Here is an 18134-nt window from a genome sequence, read left to right as displayed (position 1 = left end):
TCCATGGCTTTTGCAGCTGTTCACCTCCATGAACGGGTGTTACAGGTGATGCTGACTGTACATAACCTTGGGGGAATATGAATATGCCCCTGCTCCTGAAACGAGAGCAGGCTGCCCGTAGCACTAGTGCAGGCTCCCTCCTTGGGCTTTTTCAAGAACTGCGTGGCAAAAGCCTTGACAGCCTTGTCTGATCCCAGAGCTGGCCCTGCTTTGGGCAGGAGGCTGGACTGGGAACCTTGCTGAGGGCTCTTCCCACCTCCTCTGTCTTATGCACCCCTCCTCAGCCCGTCACACAGAAAAAGTTGCCTTTTTTCCCCCCCCCAATGTGAGGAACAAATGGCAAAATGTATCTATCACTGGCCCAGGCTGCCCAGAGAAGCTGTGGATGCCCCATCCCTGGAGGTGTCCAAGGCCAGGCTGGAAGGGGCTTTGGGCAACCTGGTCTGGTGGGAGGTGTCCCTGCCCATGGCAGGGGGTTGGAACTGGATCGTCTTTAAAGTCCCTTCCTACCCAAACCATTCTGTGATTCTGTGATCTAGAATTTTGTATCAAAAGATGAAAATACTGTGATGAAACTTAGCGGACAAATTCTTAGGAGATAAAGCTTGGTGACAGTCTTCCATTGTAAATGCCAGGCATACAGATTTACTTTGGGGGTGAGCCAAGTCACGAGGCCGTAAGTCACCTTGTCCTGGTCCTCTCACCCCCAGTGAGACCTGCTTGGTGCAGATATAGATGCATTTCCTGTGATGTCCCAAGTGTATCAAACACAGTAGATGGTGGCAGTGGCTGACTGCCATTAATCCTTGGGACCGTGCTGCAAAAACATCACTGGACTTCTGTCTAAACTACGTTTGGGTACACAAAATAATGTTTTCTGCTGTCCTGTCTTCTCCCAGTTGAAACAGAATACTTGAAATGAGAAATTCTCCCCTTAACACCCTGGTTTAGCACAAAGGTACTACTGCCACTTCCGAGAGCCTGGTAGGCATTTAAGGCCAGCATCCTAGCCAAAATGCAGCTACTTTGAAGGAGGGACCTCTTGGAAAAGGTTGCAAGGGACAGTGGAAGGTAGGGTATGCCACAGTGCTCCCCTGCAGACGTGCCCCATGTCCTGCCTCAGAAAGCACCCACAGACTATGTCAAGGGAAGAACAGAGCACACATTCGTGATGCTTCCCCACTGCACTACAGCTTCCATGCATTTTCAAGGTCTTTCTGAATGGGATGTCATCAAAATGGGTGGATTAAGTTGCCTAAACACAGGCAGATGGTGCTGTTTCATGGTGTAGTACCTTGAGGCACCCGAGAAGATCATAGCATCCTGCAGATCCCAAGGTCAACTCTGCTGCCCACATCCAGTCTTCCGGTGCTTCCTCAGAGGTGCAAGACACCTGCCTGTGTGTGGGGCCAGGAGGAGGCAGGACCTTCAGGTGAGTGATGCTGTCCTGGAGGGGCAGCCAGAATACGGCAGGGAGTCCTGGAGATGGCATGAGGCAGCTGAACCCCACCCTCCAGGTTTAGTAGATCTTTGATGACTTCTGCTCCAGAAGGCTGTCCAGTGTGCCCTTGATGCCAGAGAAACTTTTTGTGTTCAGACATCCTTTGGCAAGGAGTCTCAGAGGTCTGTTACCCACTCAGGTGCTGCCAACTATTGCTCGTTCTGAATTTTGATCCCACTAGAGTTTCATTCGACTCCCGCTAACATTTTTCATTGGAGGAAACTCTGTCAGTCTCTACTGATTTTCTTCACACCATCCATAATTTTATAAAACATTTTTCAGAGTGCCCTGTTTCCCTTGGGGGTAACAGTAAAACGGCATGGAAAAGAAATTACATCGAAATGGCCTGTGGTATATGCAGCAGTTCCTATACCTGTCGCATCTCCTTCAGCAAGTTAATGTTTGTTACTTAATGTAGCATTATTTTTGGCTTGTGATTCTGCCAGACTAATCCAAAACTTTTGGGAAGTCAGTGAAATAGCAGGATCACAAGCCAGTGCATCAAGCAGAAAACACATAACGAGACGAGCACGCACCAAGCAGTGACAAGCAGCTTGCGCACACCAGCTCGCTGTGCACCTCGCTGCACCAGAGCTGAAATCCTTCCCACTGCTTTGGCATAAAACCACAGAGCTACCACGAGCCAGCAGCCAGCGTGAAACAGAGGAAGCAAGAGGGAAACTTCCTCCTGTGGTTTTCTCCTGCAATTGTGTGCGTGGTTCGGAGAGGCAAATACATTTCTGAGCTCTAGGACAGGCTCCGGTAGCGTGTGCTAGAGAGGTGTGTCGGAGCCCCGTGTCACAGCTGTGCAATTAGCTGATGACCCATGTGAAATCACACGCTGTTACAACAGCCAGATAACCTGCTCTCGGGGAAAAAATGGTTGAGATGAAATAGGTATCCCGAGGAAAGAAGAGATAATTAGAAATAGCATGCTGGAAAAAAAAAAAAAAAAAAAAGAGAGAGCAAGAGGGCCAGAAATTAATTACTGTTGCAGGAACCGGATCAAAGCCAGGAACGGAGAGTCACAAGGCTGCAGAGACACATGAACTGAATGTTAAGTGGTGCTGCCCTGCCTCGGGAAGGAGAGCGGGCTCCGGGCCCAAGTGCACGAAACGGGGCAAGGGAAGAGCCCAGCGCTCCTCCATGATGAAGGGTCACCGTGTCTGCGTTTTGTGGCCTGAACCTCGCTTTAAAAAAGGGGCAGCTTCTTCATTTTAAAGTCTTCTTCACCCATTTCTTGCCATTGCCGTGCTCTCCTCCAACATCCCCCCCTCAACCTGGAGCCAGGACCCATCTGAGATCCTTGCCCTCCAGGTAGAGCAGCAGCGCTCTGGAGCAAGGAGCTCCGGAGCAAGGAGCAGAGGCAGAAGAGGTGTTTCTGCAGAGGCTGCGGTGGCAGAAGCCCACCGGGTCCTTCCCCAAGGCTCACCCCCGGGGATGCTCCGCTGCCGGCGGTCCCCGGCTCCTTTCGCTCCCCGGCCAGCGGAGGTCGCTCCTCCCCTGCAGATGCGCTGCGTTTCGCTCCCTCATCCTAATCTCAAACTGGCTTTAAAAGCCGGGGGATGACTGCTTTAATTAAGCAAACAAGCAGGAAAAAGATAAAAAAATAAAAAACTAAGCACACGTGCTCTGTCGGTAGTCGAGCACTGTACCCTGTGCTCTGCGTTACACAAGGCACTTATGCACGGATACGGGGCAGCCGCCGGCTTTGCGCAGGGCGTTGGGTGGTCTTTACGTCATTCGGTTGGAGAAAGTAATTTGCAGGGATAGATTCGGATTCGCTTCTTCTCAGTGGAGATTAAACCCCCTTAATTAACTCCTCAAGGGATATTAGAGAGGTTCGTATCTCTGTGGTCGTCCAAGCACTAATTGCAACGGGACTGATCCTCCCGAGCAGTGGGCATCATCCCTGATTAACGAGGGCAGACTCTCCCTAAAGGCTGCCCAGTGTTCCGTATTGACTCCCCATAGGGACTGAAGGAGCTCATCAGGGATTTGGGAAGGAGGGAAGGGACAGGATAGCATCTCCTAGCAGGCGAATGTGTTGAAGGTGGCCAGCTGCTCAGCGCGGTGATGGTGCCTGTATCAGTGGGCTGCAGATGCAAGTATTGCATAAAGGAGAAACTGATTCTGTACCTGCACTTCTTGCAAGTAGCCTGTACTCACCCTGTTGCTTTTGCAGGGTCTGCAGGACATTGTGGTAGCCAGCAGCCACCCACCATTTACAGATTTGCACAGTCTCTCTGGCATGGTGGCTGTGCATTGGCTGGGTGGGCCAACACAAGAACCTAGCGTCACTGAAGTTTCCTTTGAGTACTGCTGCAACGTCCTTAAAAATGGCAAGTGAAGAGCATTCAAGAGTTCTTCATGTCACTACAGAGAGTTCTGGAAATCAAACGTGCTGTTGGAGAAGACAGAGGGATATGGAGGCATGCTTAACTTTGGCATCAGTGGAAATGTAGTTCAGAACAATCTACTTCATCGTCTCCCCCAGGCTCCTAATACAGCATAAAAGAGCCCTTTAGATCATAGAAGAATCAGCTAGAAGAAGCCAGAAGACTCAACTACAGGAAGAGCATCAGCTTTCTTCAAGGTCACTGCAATAACAGGCTATTAGTTGAATTATGCACTGGAATAATAGTTCAAGAAAAAGGAGATAAAGGCAGCAAATAACCTTAACTTAAAAATGATAAGAAAATCCAGCCCTATGCCCCCTCAAAACATCACAAAGTGTGAGAAAATGAGGTGGCTGGTAATGAAGTGATTTGTAAGTGACCCTTCTTTCCCTGCCTTCCCTTTAAAAAGTAAAGAGGGAGCTGTTGTTAAAAGTAAAATAAACCAGAGTGTGCTGGGATTAAATCTGCGCTCTGAAAGCAGTGGTGAGGTCTGGGGAGGACATTTTACTTTAGGGTATTGAGGCTGGATAGCCTGAACCTGCAGAGCATGTCCCTGCTCCACGGCGAGGGCTGTGGGGCACCCCAGTGTTTTGCAGAGCAGCTCAGAACACCCCATGCAGAGCCAAGCTGCTCTGGGCTGGCAAGGGGCTCCCCACTCCCAGGGATTTTAATTTCTGTGATCGCCATGCCCAGCTCTCACAACCATGTTTTAGCCCTCTGTTAAGCTCAGGTCTGCAGCACAGGGGGAGTTCTCTGCTGGCTCTGACACTGAAAACCCACATGGGTGCTGTTGCTCTCACCTGGACAGTTCTAGGAATGGGCTATAAAGAAATCATGCACACTGTAAAATGCTGGCTGATGGCTCTGCACTGACCAATAAGCATTAAAATACACAGCACTAATAGGCAGAGGGTGTGCTTGGCATGAATCAAAGGAATTAATGCTTTGCAAAGCTATTAATTGTCCCGAGTACTTTGTCAGTCCACAAAGTTGTCCCATCCCTGAAATGACTGATATTGGGGAATGAGGAAGACTCTTACAGGATGATAAAACCTTGATCCCAAAAACACAGAAGTTTAGAGCAGTACCATAACATGGACAAGTAATCTCACAGCTATGTGTAAAAGCTGCAGCACTGGTGTGCAACACTGATCTCCAGCCAGAGAACAGATGTGCTTGTGGGAAGCAAAGTGTACTGAATAAGCTTTCAGACCCACTCTGGTCCTGAAAGCATTTAAGGAGAAGAAAGGATGAATGCTACTCCCAAAATGTAACTGCCTATGATGCTTCTACAACTGGGAAAGGTCTTCTCTCCAGTTGTAGCTGACAGCCATATCAGTGGACCTGTAACATCTGGTTTTGACGGAGCATTTTCTTCCCACAGCTCCTACATCGCTTGCAGGTTGTTTTGTGAACATCCTTGAGAAGCTGTATGCAGTGTGTGCTTCTGAAACCTACCGACGTTAGCCATGTGAAGGGACAATGTCACTTTGCTAACTAATTTAAATTCATCTGAATTTGAGCCTGAAGGGACTGTTAATACAGCACGGTGTAAGCATGAGACAGAAATGCTGACAAACCAGTCCTGCACCCACATAAACATCTCTCATGCTCAGGTGCTGCCTGGGAAAAAACCATTACAGCCCTTTCCCTTGGAGCAGCAGTGGGGTTGAAGGCGACAAGGACGCTTTACATTAGCTCTTCTGGCTGCTGCTATTAAAGCTGTGTTTATACCGTGAGCGCTCACACTTGGCTATTGCCATTCCCACATGGCACCAGGGTGACGCAGTCGATGGGAATGCTGTAGCCTCCTGCTCTGTGAAAATGCCATCGTGGTGTGAGCTGGAAAAAGGCATCACAAGTTGGCAGGCTCAGTGTACCCCTGACAGCCCCGATTTAAAAAGAAGTAAATCAAAATCAAAGCACAATGAGAGCTGAGTTGTGCTCAGGCCTACCAGTGGCTAGGGGAAGTTCCTCTCACCATAACTCCTTCATGGAGAGCAAACATAAATTTATCCCATCAAGCGAGAAGGCGATCGCCTCTGTGGGGCTGTTTTGGAGGCTGGGATACGTAAGTCTCTGTAATGCAGAGAGAAAGCAGGCTTATTTTCAACCTTTAAGGAGAAGACAGAACACAACATGCACTATATTCAGTGTAACACTGCATTTCGAACAAACACACGTTGTCTACAGTGTGGTAGGGGGTGCCAGCTTTTTGTCTGCCTTGGTGCTTATGGAAATGCATAATTTCTGGCAATATGTATTTGCCCTTCCTGATCCCAGTTGTCTCTCTATCCCTGCTTGCAGAGACACGTTAGTGGGCATGTAGGAAGTGGGTATGGCCCAGCTGTGTTCCGGAATAGATGCAGCTCAGTCTAAGGTGACGCAAAATGTTACGACATTTAGAGGGAGCCTTGTTGTGCCTGTGGATAAAATGGGCATGAGTCATGTTTGTTTCCTAAAACTGTCTGTTAAAGAGGTGCAGATATACCTACCTGATGGTAAGCCCTGCACCCCTTGAAAATTGCTCTCTTCTACTAGTGGAGGCAGTTCCACACCAGTTCTCCTGGTGGCATGGTGGTTCTCTGGGTTACTAAAGGTAGGGGAACAAAGGAGAATAAGTCATGTTATCACAGCACAGCTGATGTACAAGCCTTTGATTGCTGAGCACAAAGCCCTGTGACTTATGGCACATGATATCACAATTCAGTGTGGTTTGTCGTGTCATGTTAGTGGGTTTCAGCAGTTTCCTCTGGCTGTTTTCGTGGTGCTCTGGCATCACACTGAGTGTTTAGTTAGGAAGATGAGTCTTGCAGCTTTCATTTATGGGAGTTTCAGGAGAGCTGTTGGTGACTGCTGGCTGCTGTGTGTGACAATAGGTTGCATAGTCAAATGTCAGGCATTCATCTTTAAAAAGTCTACCTTCAAATAATAAACAAGTAGTAAAAATACCTCCTTATTTTTCTTCTTTCCTTTTCCTTTTTTTTTTTTTTTTCCCCTCTGGACTCTGATTCATCTTTGACTTCCAAAATAAGTAAGAAAATATCCTAGACTGCCCTAATAGACCTCACACAAAAATCAGCTTGGAGGACTGGTTAATCAGTGGCTGAGGACAGTATAAAAGCCCTGTTTCACTTACAAGCTGGCACAGTAGACCAGGCAAGAAGCAGGTACAGACCAGAGCCTTCAGTGCACATTTGCAATAGCGTTAGCTGGCTCCGGGGTGTGCTTTCCAAGCGAAGGTCCCAGTCATCCCCACTTATCCTGCCACAGTTCGTGTCGCAGAGGGATTTTGCTGACACTCACCTGACGTCCTTTTGGGCTGAGTGAAACTGGAGGATCTGCTCCAGGAGCACACCTCATGCACTCTGAACTCTAATGAGGACGTCAGGGTCTGCACCGACGACCCGGCCAGGCAGCTCTTGAGGCCTGGGGGACTTGCCAGAGCTGTGTGCACTAATAGAGGCTCTTGAAACACTAGGAGGTCATGCAGCACTCTGGAAGTGCCTCTTCAGCAACAGAGAGGCCAAATATGTCTTCAGGCTTGCTGCAAGCCTCCAGCATTATGGAGGAGGAGGGATGGGAAGGGTGCCCTGCCCCTGAGGGTGGACCATGCCCTCTCTCAGCTCTGCTGGTCCCCTGGGCCTCGGTGGTGGTCCCTGGGTACCCGCATCACCCCGGGGCTGAGGCTCAGCAGCATGTCCTGCTCAGGGCCTTGTGGCTGGAGCCTCTTCTACACCATGGGTCATCATGCCTGCCGCTTCAGTTTGGTGATGTGGCCAGGGTTTGTTGCTGTTAGTCCCTGCTGGGATAGGCTGATCCTGTGAGTAACGCTTGCACCGTTGTCCTGGTTTGCCCTCACCCCTCCCTGCCTGCTTTCCAGATCGGTCTCTCCCTACCACAAAAGGTCTAGGGCCTCCCCATTAGCCCTAGCTCATCTCCCTGCTGTTTAGAGGTCACGTTAGCCCTCTTGGGGAAACATTTTGGTTGTGCTTTGAACAATTCTGCTTCCCCATAGCAGTGTTTGGGAGGGGGCCCGGAGAGATGTGGGCAAAGGCAATGTGCTTGCCTAGAAGATTTCCTGATCAAGTGCTGCCAGGGAGTGAGAGAAAAGGGTGAGAAGACAAACCTGACAGGCCATCTGGTGCTCTTTAGTCATCTGCTGACATTTGCCACCCTGCAAAGGAATATGGGTCCTGATGCGGCCCACCCCTGCACACCCAGGGCTGCTGCCCCGCTCTGCGATGCAGGCAGGGACGTGGGTGCCAGCCGACCCTGTGCTGAGGGGATGGAGGGCTCTGCATACAGCTGCCAAAATCTGGTCCTTGTTGCTCTGGTCACAACAACAAGCTGTGCAGGGCAGTGTTTGCAGCATTGCCTGCAGCCCTTCCCATGGCAGCCCCCAGTAGGAGGGCTGGAGGCACGATCCACCTAGCACCACCTGCCATAGGGCTGGTGGGACTGGTGCTGTGTGGCCTGAGTAACCACAGGTAATTGGGGATGGACTCTGGATTGGGATCTGGGTCTCAGCCACAGTGGAGTTTGGGAAGCCCTGGAAAGTGCAGGGTCAGGTGATTTTTTTTTGCTGGTACCTGCTAGTCACAGAGTCCAAAATTAGGAAGATTGGAGGAAGGCTATGTAGACATGTAGTATCATGACACCCCCGAAGGGTTAGCCACTGACTGGTGGGTGTAGGGAAACCATGAGTCGTCAGAGGGCAGTAGCTATCCTCCTGACTGCAAGTATGGGCTCCCAAAATACTAACTGGCAGTGACAATGTTGCAGCAAAATCCTGTGCCCCTCCACACTTGGCATGCCACCATTCATGTCCCAAGGATAACGTGGGGCCAAACACCTCTGCCCAGGACCTCTGGCTGACGAGGTGCAGCACAAGGACCCAGAGAACATCATTGCTCCACCTTCCCCTCTCAACCACCAAAACACCCACAAAGGCTGGTGATGGGCTGTCTAGTGGGCTGTCCTGGTGTGTCTGCCTCACCCACATGAGTAAGCCTGCAGTGTCCCCCAAGGGGATGTGCATAGGGATGATGGCCAAAACTGGAGCTGCAAGGTGGTTCAGGGACCAGGCGCTGTGGCACCACTCATCAGCCAGCAATTTCCCTTCCCCCTGCCCCCACTTCATGTATATATATTGAGAAACTGAGCGTCCCTTGTCAACCCCAAACTCTGCTTTACTTCACTTGGTCCCTTCACAAGTTGCCGTCTGTTCTCATCCTAGGTGTGGCCTATAGAAAGCAAGACTGCACTATGTTGCTGTGATAATGCTAATCTACTTAGAAGAGATTAGAAGAGAAGAAACTTTCTTTGATACAATTTGTAGTGTCTATCACTCTGGTACACTTTTGTGACACTGCAGTTGGGACTGCCACCATGTTGCTGACTTCATGGTGGCCATCTATGAAAGCCATCATCTGAATAATTTTCTAATAGACAGGAAAAAACATGTATTCTTTGTTTTGTTTTGTTTGATTGATTGGTTTTTGTTTGTTTGTTTTTACTTCAGGGTTGATCAAACACTGGAAGCAGTTGCCCAGAGAGGTTGCAGACTCTCCATCCTTAGAGATATTCAAAACTCATCTGGACATAGTCCTGGACAACCTGCTGTGTGTGACCCTGCTTGAGAAGGGGTTGGACTGGGGAGTCTCCAGAGATTCCATCCCACCTTGACCATTCTCCTGTAATTTGAGGATTCTGTATTTCTTCTCCCAGTACAACATATTAATAACAGCTCAATGTGGTGTTGCCCTCTTTTGGTTCTGTTCTACCAGGCCATAAGTATTTACACATTTTTATATTATGTTCTAACATTTTATTTGCTGCAAAACAAGAGGTGTTTCTGAGTCTAGAATGGAAATATTTGTATTGAAATCTTAACTTATTTTTATGTTTCGGAAGAATGAACAATTTGTGTACAGCAGATTTAATATACTGGGCAAATAAGTGGAAAAACAACAGAGGAACAATACACAATTAAGACTTTCTTTTTAAGAGATGTCTGCGCAGATGCTATCTAAAATATTATGACAGTACATTTGGCAGGTTGGCTTTGAACCTGAAATGCTTTCAAACAATGTTTTAATAAGGTTTTGCAGCTGATTTCAGTGGGCGTAGCTTAGGAAACACATCAAAACTTCAGAGACTGAGTATCGAAGCATTTTAGATAATATCAAAAAAGTTTAAAATTGGAGATAGAAAATCCCTAGCCAGTTACCTACCTCATTCAGCTAGGTAAAACAGGATGGCTTCCCCTGAGCATTTGTGAGTATGTTGGACAGAACATTTCCTGAAGGCAATAATTCAGTTTCCAGAGATTTAGGTTTCTCGCCGTGCCTGTGTGTAACTGCAACATCTGTCTCACACTGGAAAAGCATCTCATTAACCAAATTAGCAAAATAGGTATCACATAATTTGTTAGTGCTGATAACTTCTGTACTACCTCTGAAGTTCAGAGAACAGACTGTCCTAGCTGATACAACAGGTGAGGTCTATGGGAGCATTGAGGTGATCACTTGAAAAAAGTCATAGCAAATATGCTTAGGGGACAGCAGCCATCTAATAGATAAGAAAACCTTGTTTGCAAAATTAAAACTATAATGAATGTAAGGATTACAGCACGTGTCCAGCAGGAATTCAGCATTGCAGAGCCTGAACGCTTCTGTCTCAGTCCAGCAAAAAAGCCCCTAAGCACGTACTTAAACACAGTGTTATTGATCTTGCAAGTGTCACTCACCAGCTTAAAGGTAAGCATATGCATGAGTACATTAGGAATTCAGCTCACTGCCATGATTCATAAGCGACTCTAAAACAATGCACGACAACAGCAGAGGGCCAAATCATAGATCAACCAAAACAGATTCTTTTCCAGCAGAAAAAAAAAAAAAGGAAAAAACAAAGGTTTCTTAAAAAATGAAAGAAGGAGATGGATATTTCTTAATCACTGCAGGCATAAATGGAAGAAAAATTGCTAATCAGGAATCCATTGATAACCACACAATTCACAATCATCTTACCTGCATTATGTGGAGCTACACTCTTGCCTTTTAGAAAGTGTGAGGAGGAAAACGCAGCTACCAGCAGTTAGAAAAAGAAATGTGAGAAGTAGCTTGAAAGAGATTTAGATATGATGAAGTGTAATTTGAGCATTTTCCTTAGATGTTTATTGTAAGCATCTTCTTAATTCTTCATATTTTTTTTTAAATGAACCTTCTAAAATCTGCTACGCAATTCTGGTCCCATAGACAAGGGAAGTGTAACTTCCTAATAAGCAAGTCGGTGGGATGAATCTCACACTGTCCCCTGCCCCATCACATGCTTCAGGTCCACACATGGGACCTGCAGTACTTCAGGGACTGGTAGCATCCTGCTACTTTACCATAAGGAGGGTACATAAGGAGGATGGGGGGGATTGTCAAGCCACCACTGCAACACATCCACCTTCCTGAAGTAGTTTCTTAGTAGTTTTTAACTCAGATTACTGGATACAGTAGTAGTTCACAACTATCTTTGCCCTCAAGTGGTATCTTTATTCTCAAAATGAGGAAAAGAAGTGCTGCTATGGGTACTGGGCACTTTCCAGGTGGACACTGAATAAAAGGAAACCTGGGACAAGCGCTTGTTTTCTGTGGTGGATCAGGGAACTGATTGAGATTTGACAACTCTCAGCCTTTCCACAGAAAAAGACAACAAAGCTGAGCTGTGTGCTTGTGCATAGCACTGTTAGTGCAAAGCAAAATGGGCATCTTTCACAGAGGACCTTCCTCATGGGGCTTGCAGAGCCCCCTCATCTCATGGTGTAACTCACCTCTTCTGAGGAGGAGTGGGAAGACAAGAACACGACCCTGGTGTAAAACTTCCTTTCCCTCTGTGTACGCTGCCCACTGCTAATGGCTTGAGTGAAACTTGAGCTCATTTTGTCATGAAATAATTCCCTGAAGAAATAATGTGAAATTCAGACCTCTTATTTTCAATGGCAGTAGTAAAAAACATGCATGGGAGAAGAGAGGGACTTTGCTCAAGGCATATGGAGGCACGCATGGATAGCAGATCTCATTTAGAAACTTGGAGCCCCAAACCCCCTTGTGTTCACCAATGACTTTGAAAGTGATTTGGTTCATAATAGCATTAGGAAGTGCCAAGAGAAATCAAGCGCTTATTGTTAGTACTGCAAGAGCAGAGAGGGAACCCATTTCTTTCCTTTTGTGTTATATAAATAAACGCAGAGAGGAATGGCAGTCCCTGACCCAGGGAAGAGACCGTCGTGGTACAAGCACATGATTAGAAACCGTTCTCTGCAGAAGCTCCAGCCCAGGCAGGCAGAGGGAAATACAAGCACAAGCAAAGGTATTAGCTCTCCCTGTGTCACTAGGCAGAGCCCTGGTAGAGCCTGCGCAAAAGGAAGATAAAATGGCTTGTCAACAGGAAGGATTTTCTTTGGCGTAAAACACAGTGACATCAAAGATTCTGAACTAATTTGTTTTTTGTCAACTAGATGAAGATATTAGGTTAATGCCTTTTGTTCCTCGACAGAATGTTTTAGTCAGCGAACAGAATTAATTGTGTTGACATAATGGATTTATTGTTTCAACAGAATGCCTGTCTGTCTTCATGCGGGGGAAAAGGGATTTGACAAAACTAATGCTGATACCAGGGGATTCTTATACAGCTGAATTATCAACCTGATAAAATGCCACTGGTGTAGAAGAGAACACAAAGGAAAACAAAGAGTCAATAGCCCGGAGGCATCAGTGCTTATAAGACGTACACCAAGAATACATTAGGCTGTACAGTTCTGGAGGCTTTGTGCAATGAGCAAGGTCCTCCCAACATGGACCATATGCTCCCGTGGAACCCTGCCTGCAAAGGGGAAAGACCTCTTTCAGGGAACCTGTCAGATCTGCCTACAGACTGGGTGTGTGAGTAGGGAAAGCACTCGCCAGCCCTGCTCAGTCAGTGCTGCCGAGGGCCACCTTTCTGCATGGCCCTGGGGGCAGAACAGGGGGCTGGACCAGAGAAGAATGAACTTTGGTGGTGGTGAATAGCCCTGTGAAATCCAGCTGAGAAGAATACTGCTTGCTATATGGAAGACTTCTATGAAAACTATGTATAGAAAAGTACGCTTTTTTTTTTTTCTTTTCTCTGTGCAAGCTGCTTCTGTCTGCATCAACAAATGAAAATGGATCGTGTTCCTTCAGCTCCTTTCAGACAGCATTTCCCAGATGGATCTGTGAGCTTTAGGTTTGGAAAGAGCCATCAGACTTCTGCACTTGTGTCCAGGAAGAGGGCTCGTTGCATTTACGTGCTAAGCAGGGTACAAGGCCTGTCCACGTCAGCCTTGCTCTGCACTGGGCTCTCCTGTCCCAGCTCTGGGTGGAACCAGGCTGGAGGGAGATGGTGGTGATGTGCAGGCCCGAGGAGGACAAAGAAAAGTGGAAGACACAAAAGAGATGGAAAGATTAGAGAAAAGGAGATGTAAAGAAGAGGGAAAATTAGTTAGAAAAGAAGATGAAAAGGTAAGAAAGCAGAAAACAAGCCAATTTCTTTGTCCAAATCCAAGTTAATGTGAAAAAGTAAGCAAGTTTGTTACTTTTCTTCAGACTGGGCAGTGCAGAATAGTTTTCCTAAAGCTCCCGAAGCCCTCAAGTATGACCAAAGCCAGCAGCTGCACTGAGGACAGGAGCAGGAGGCCAGCTCGGCGATCCTTGAGTGAGCACACACCAGGCCAGCCCTGGCACCCAGCAGGGGTATCACCACTCCAGAGGGAGTTGCCCCAAAGCAAGCAGACCCCACTGAGTAGGACATACTGTCTTAGAAGCAACACTGTGCTAAGCAGCTACAGTGCCTTGAGAGCCCAGCTCACTTTTTATTGTGCTGAGCAGCGGGACACACGATCCCTTCCCAAAATGCCCTGAGCTGAATTCTGTGTGGTGCTCACTGCTCAGCTCGTCATGAGGAGACTGGGCACCCCAGGGTATCTATCGCCCACTTTGGCCCTCAGGCAAGAGCCTTCCACTTTCAGAACAGAAGCAGAGTCACCCAAGAGTTAAGTATCAAGCAATGAACTTGGGATATGCTGTGAAGGCATGAGGGATGTAGAGGAGAAAAGGTCTGTGTGGCTGGGTGGCAGGGAAATAACGCTGGTCAAAAGGGGAAGGCATTTTTGGCTGCACAGAAGGATGGGAGCCCAAGAAACCACATGAAAGGGGGCCTCTGGGGAGCAGGACTGGATTTCCGTGTCTGCCCACAGCAGCAGCACGCCAGCCCTGCTGCAGTGGGGTCAGGCAAATTGCTGGGTAGATGGCCAAGGTGCTGGCCTGCCTTACCCATGGGTTTACTGGGGGACTCTTGTCTTTGCTGTGCCATTTGCATTGCCACAACATGTCGCCTTGCTAATTTGAGAATATACCAGAGAGCAGCACACTAAATGGCTGCAACAGGAAAACACGTCTTGCAGCCAAAAGCGAGCGGGGGGGACTTCTGTTTCTTTTCTTCTGCACTGGCTGCCTTTTTTTTTCCTGAAAAAGTCTTTCAGAATAAACCATACAGGCATGAATGGTGTTTCCTTTCTTCTTCAGTTGGGCTCACTTGCTGTATGGCCCTGGGGGAGGAAAGTGTTGGAAGCAAACAGCGCCTACTTACTAATCTGTCCTTTAGAAGGAGATGCGCTCTGCTCAGGAGCTGACACCCCTCATGAGCACTGCTGTGAATTCGATAACAGAAGGCGAGGAGTGTCTGTGAAGAGAAATAATTGCAGCAGCCGATGGAATGAATTGAAGGAAATTAAGTCAAAGTAACTGAACGTAGATGAAAGAGCTCTTAATCTTCAGCCACTAGAAGAACCTGCAAATAGTTTTGACATAAACACTGAATAAAAATGGGAATATTGAGTTTTCTTTTTCCTTAAAAAGGGGATCCTCTGGTATGAAGCCTTGAGGTGATATGATATAGACAACACTCTTCCTCAGCGGAGAGGATTAAGGCAAAGATCTCTCAAAGCAATTTCCATTTTTCCTGATTCAGATATAGGGGAAGGGGTCTTAACCCTTGGGCAGGTAAAAAAAACAACAAAGGAGAATGTTCTGTTCCTGAATGTTTTTTTCTGTGAACATATGTTGACGTGGAGTGGTGCAGAGCACTGAGGCTCCCTCCTCAGCACCCCACATTATTTCTTGAACTGCCCAAATACTTGCACACCAGGGCAGAAAGAGAAGCAATAAAATTAAAACAAAACATGACAGAATAAACTGGGGGACAATTCATCATCTTCACTGAGAGATAAGCCTCTGGAATTGAAAACTATATCATCGATGGATTTGGAGATAATTTTCTATGCTTCTATATAGTCAAAAGCAATGGGACACAGCTTTCATGACCATCATTTATTTTCTCTGTTTTACATACCTTCTTTACCTAATGCTTTTGTTTTATTTGGGCTGTTTTATTTATTTATTTATTTATTTTTGTGGTTGTGGTGGTGGGGAATACTTTGGAATTGGTTGCATTTGTTGCTATTAAGAGCTGAAGCAACCCAGTTCTTACCAGTGGCGCTTTCCCCAGAGCCTGTCTGGCTTTTAATGCCTGTCTGGCTTCCTATTTCATGCACCTCTGGCTGCCTCAGGTCAGGGCACAGAACTTATGCAAGGGATACTTGGGTTATACAGGTCATCTTGAGCTCATGGGATGCTTTGGAAGGGGAAACCTGCCCAGCATGTTGTTAGATTCATGGAGGAGGAAAACTAACTTTACAGCAAAGCCTGGATGGGCCACCAGCCGTGCCAAGGCCCTGCTGGGTTGACGTACCCTGGATGGACGCTACCTGGTGGGGTTAGTGTCCATCCTGTTCCCCTGTGTCTCACGGAGAGGATTTTGGGTGGGCCAGGGTGAAGGGCTTTGTTTCTCCCTGTTTAATTTGGAATTGCACAGTTGGCTGAATTTTTGAGACATTGCATTATATGTATTTTTGCTTCCTCCTCTTTTCCTCAAATAAAAGGTAGTTTTCTTGACAAAAGCTCTTAGTGCCCATGAGAAAGAGGGAAAATCATGCCTGCTGAAGTGACAGGGCAGATTTATTTTCATTTATGGGAGCCAGAAATAGACCAAGTGTGAAAAAAGCTACCTATTCTTGCACATTATAACAGATTAGGAGCATGCATATGGTCAGTTCACTCATCTCAGCTACGGGGAGGGGAGCTTCTGTCTGGGGGAATAATAAATTCAACCATTCACATTGGATCAGCAATTGCACAAACACCATACACAGATTTCACTTTATTTCACAGCTCTGAGCATCTACTTCTGAGAAATCTGGCCCTCTGAAGGTATTGTCAGAGACATATCCAGTGACAACAGAAAATAAATGTAGTGACATATCCAAAGTTACTAATTGCACTTGAGGCTTTATACTTGCAATGGTTTGGCTTCATTACACATTTTTTACATGTGTTTTTCCTGTCACTCTAAGTTATCTTTATTATGCAATTTGTTGTCTTTATTGTTTTTATTTGACATACAATCAGCAGAGAGAAACTGCTGTAAGAATGACTAAAGCTTTGATAGGAAGAAGGAGAGCTGTCTTTACATACAGTTTTTGTACAACACAGAAAAATTGGGGTCTGGTACAGAAAAGGTGCTTTCAGACATGGCTGCCACATAAATAAGAGAGGTTGTTCCATGAGCTGCGCAGTTAGTGAAACCCCTAGCTCTGTTAGCTGAGTTTCTTGTAGGTTTGTGTCCTTTAGCCTTTTTCCTTGTCATAATAACCTCTCCTCCCTGCACTTGCTCCTGTGTCAACACAAAGGGCAAGAGACAGCAAACGCAGAGGTTAGGCAGGGACCATGCTTGCTGATGGGCAAGCGAGGAGGACGTGCTGGCTTGCTAGCCAGGTAGCTGCTGCCAGGTGGAGGATGGCTGAGCTCTGCCTGCTCTTCCCACAACACTGACAGAAATTTGGGCCTGTCTCCTTCGTCTGATTTTCATTTTCGTGAAGCTTGTTAATTCTTGGTTTTAAATGTTTCCGTTGAATGTCACTGCAACTGGCCAAGAACCAGCACTTGTTTAGGAGGGACTGGGGAAACTGTCAGACAGGTGGAAGGACGGATAGGCAGTGCAACTGCATAACTGTGTTTCCTTTGGGAGCAGAGAGCAGCAATAACGGGCAGATGTTAATGTTACGTAGTTGCTAATATATGGGCAGCATGCAAGTATTCATGCTGTGGATGGGCAACAGGATGATATAAAATAACAAGCAATCTCAGATTATATTTTTATATCCATATGGTGGAGTCCTTCAGCTTTTTCTTTGTAAAAATGAAAATTAAAGAACAAATGCTCAAGAAGAGAATTAACAGGAACATGATTAGTCACAGTAAATTCTATATTTGGGGATGCACAAAAGAAATCTGTAACACTGTCTACATTACAGACTGTTGAATTCTGCTTCGAGTACCCTAGGCTCTGCTCTCAATTACATCTTGAAGAACTGATTAACCTTGCTGAGGTGCTCAGTACAGGAAGACTCTGACCTAGGTTATTTGGTCTACTAAATGTTCTTGATTCCTCAGCTATAGATAGCAACGAGGTTGCTATTGGCAAATCTGAACAGATTTACCAATATTGCTGATTTTTTTCTGAAAATATTTTTTTCTGAAGCTCTGAATTGAGGAGATTCACAAAGGGTCACTCAAAGCTTCCCCTATTTCCTATAAACTTTGTAGAATCAACACAACATCACCTCCAAAGCCCAAAGTATAGCCAAAGAGGCTTCTTCAAAACACCAATTAAATAAAAGGGAAATATTCCAAAGCCTCATCAGATTTTGAAATAAACGCTGTGCTGTGAGCTGAGACTCAGTGAAAGAGGAAAATTATATATCCAGCCTCCCTTGGCTAATTATCTTTGGATCAGCAGAAGGAAAGAGAGTTTCCAATGTGTTGGAACCACACAGGAGCCTCAGGTGCCTCTGCAGCTCTCCTTTCAAAGATACGACAATTGTCATATTCGACTGGTGTTTTATTAAAATTTGCATTGTTTTTTGACCAGGAAAGCATATCTGCTGCAAAAGACTGAAAAGGTTGTCGCTTTCTGACATCTCTGTAAAGGATAATAGTGACAAATAGTATTTGACAAAACAAACCCTGTAGGAAAGTTTTCTTTAAAAAGGGAAATCCTACAAAGGCAAGACTCTGCAGGTTGCCCTTTCTCCAAGTCATCTCAGAGAA

Source organism: Cygnus olor, chromosome 1 (assembly GCF_009769625.2).
Source record: "Cygnus olor isolate bCygOlo1 chromosome 1, bCygOlo1.pri.v2, whole genome shotgun sequence".
NCBI lineage: Eukaryota > Metazoa > Chordata > Aves > Anseriformes > Anatidae > Cygnus > Cygnus olor.
Note: the sequence above shows the minus strand (reverse complement) of the source record.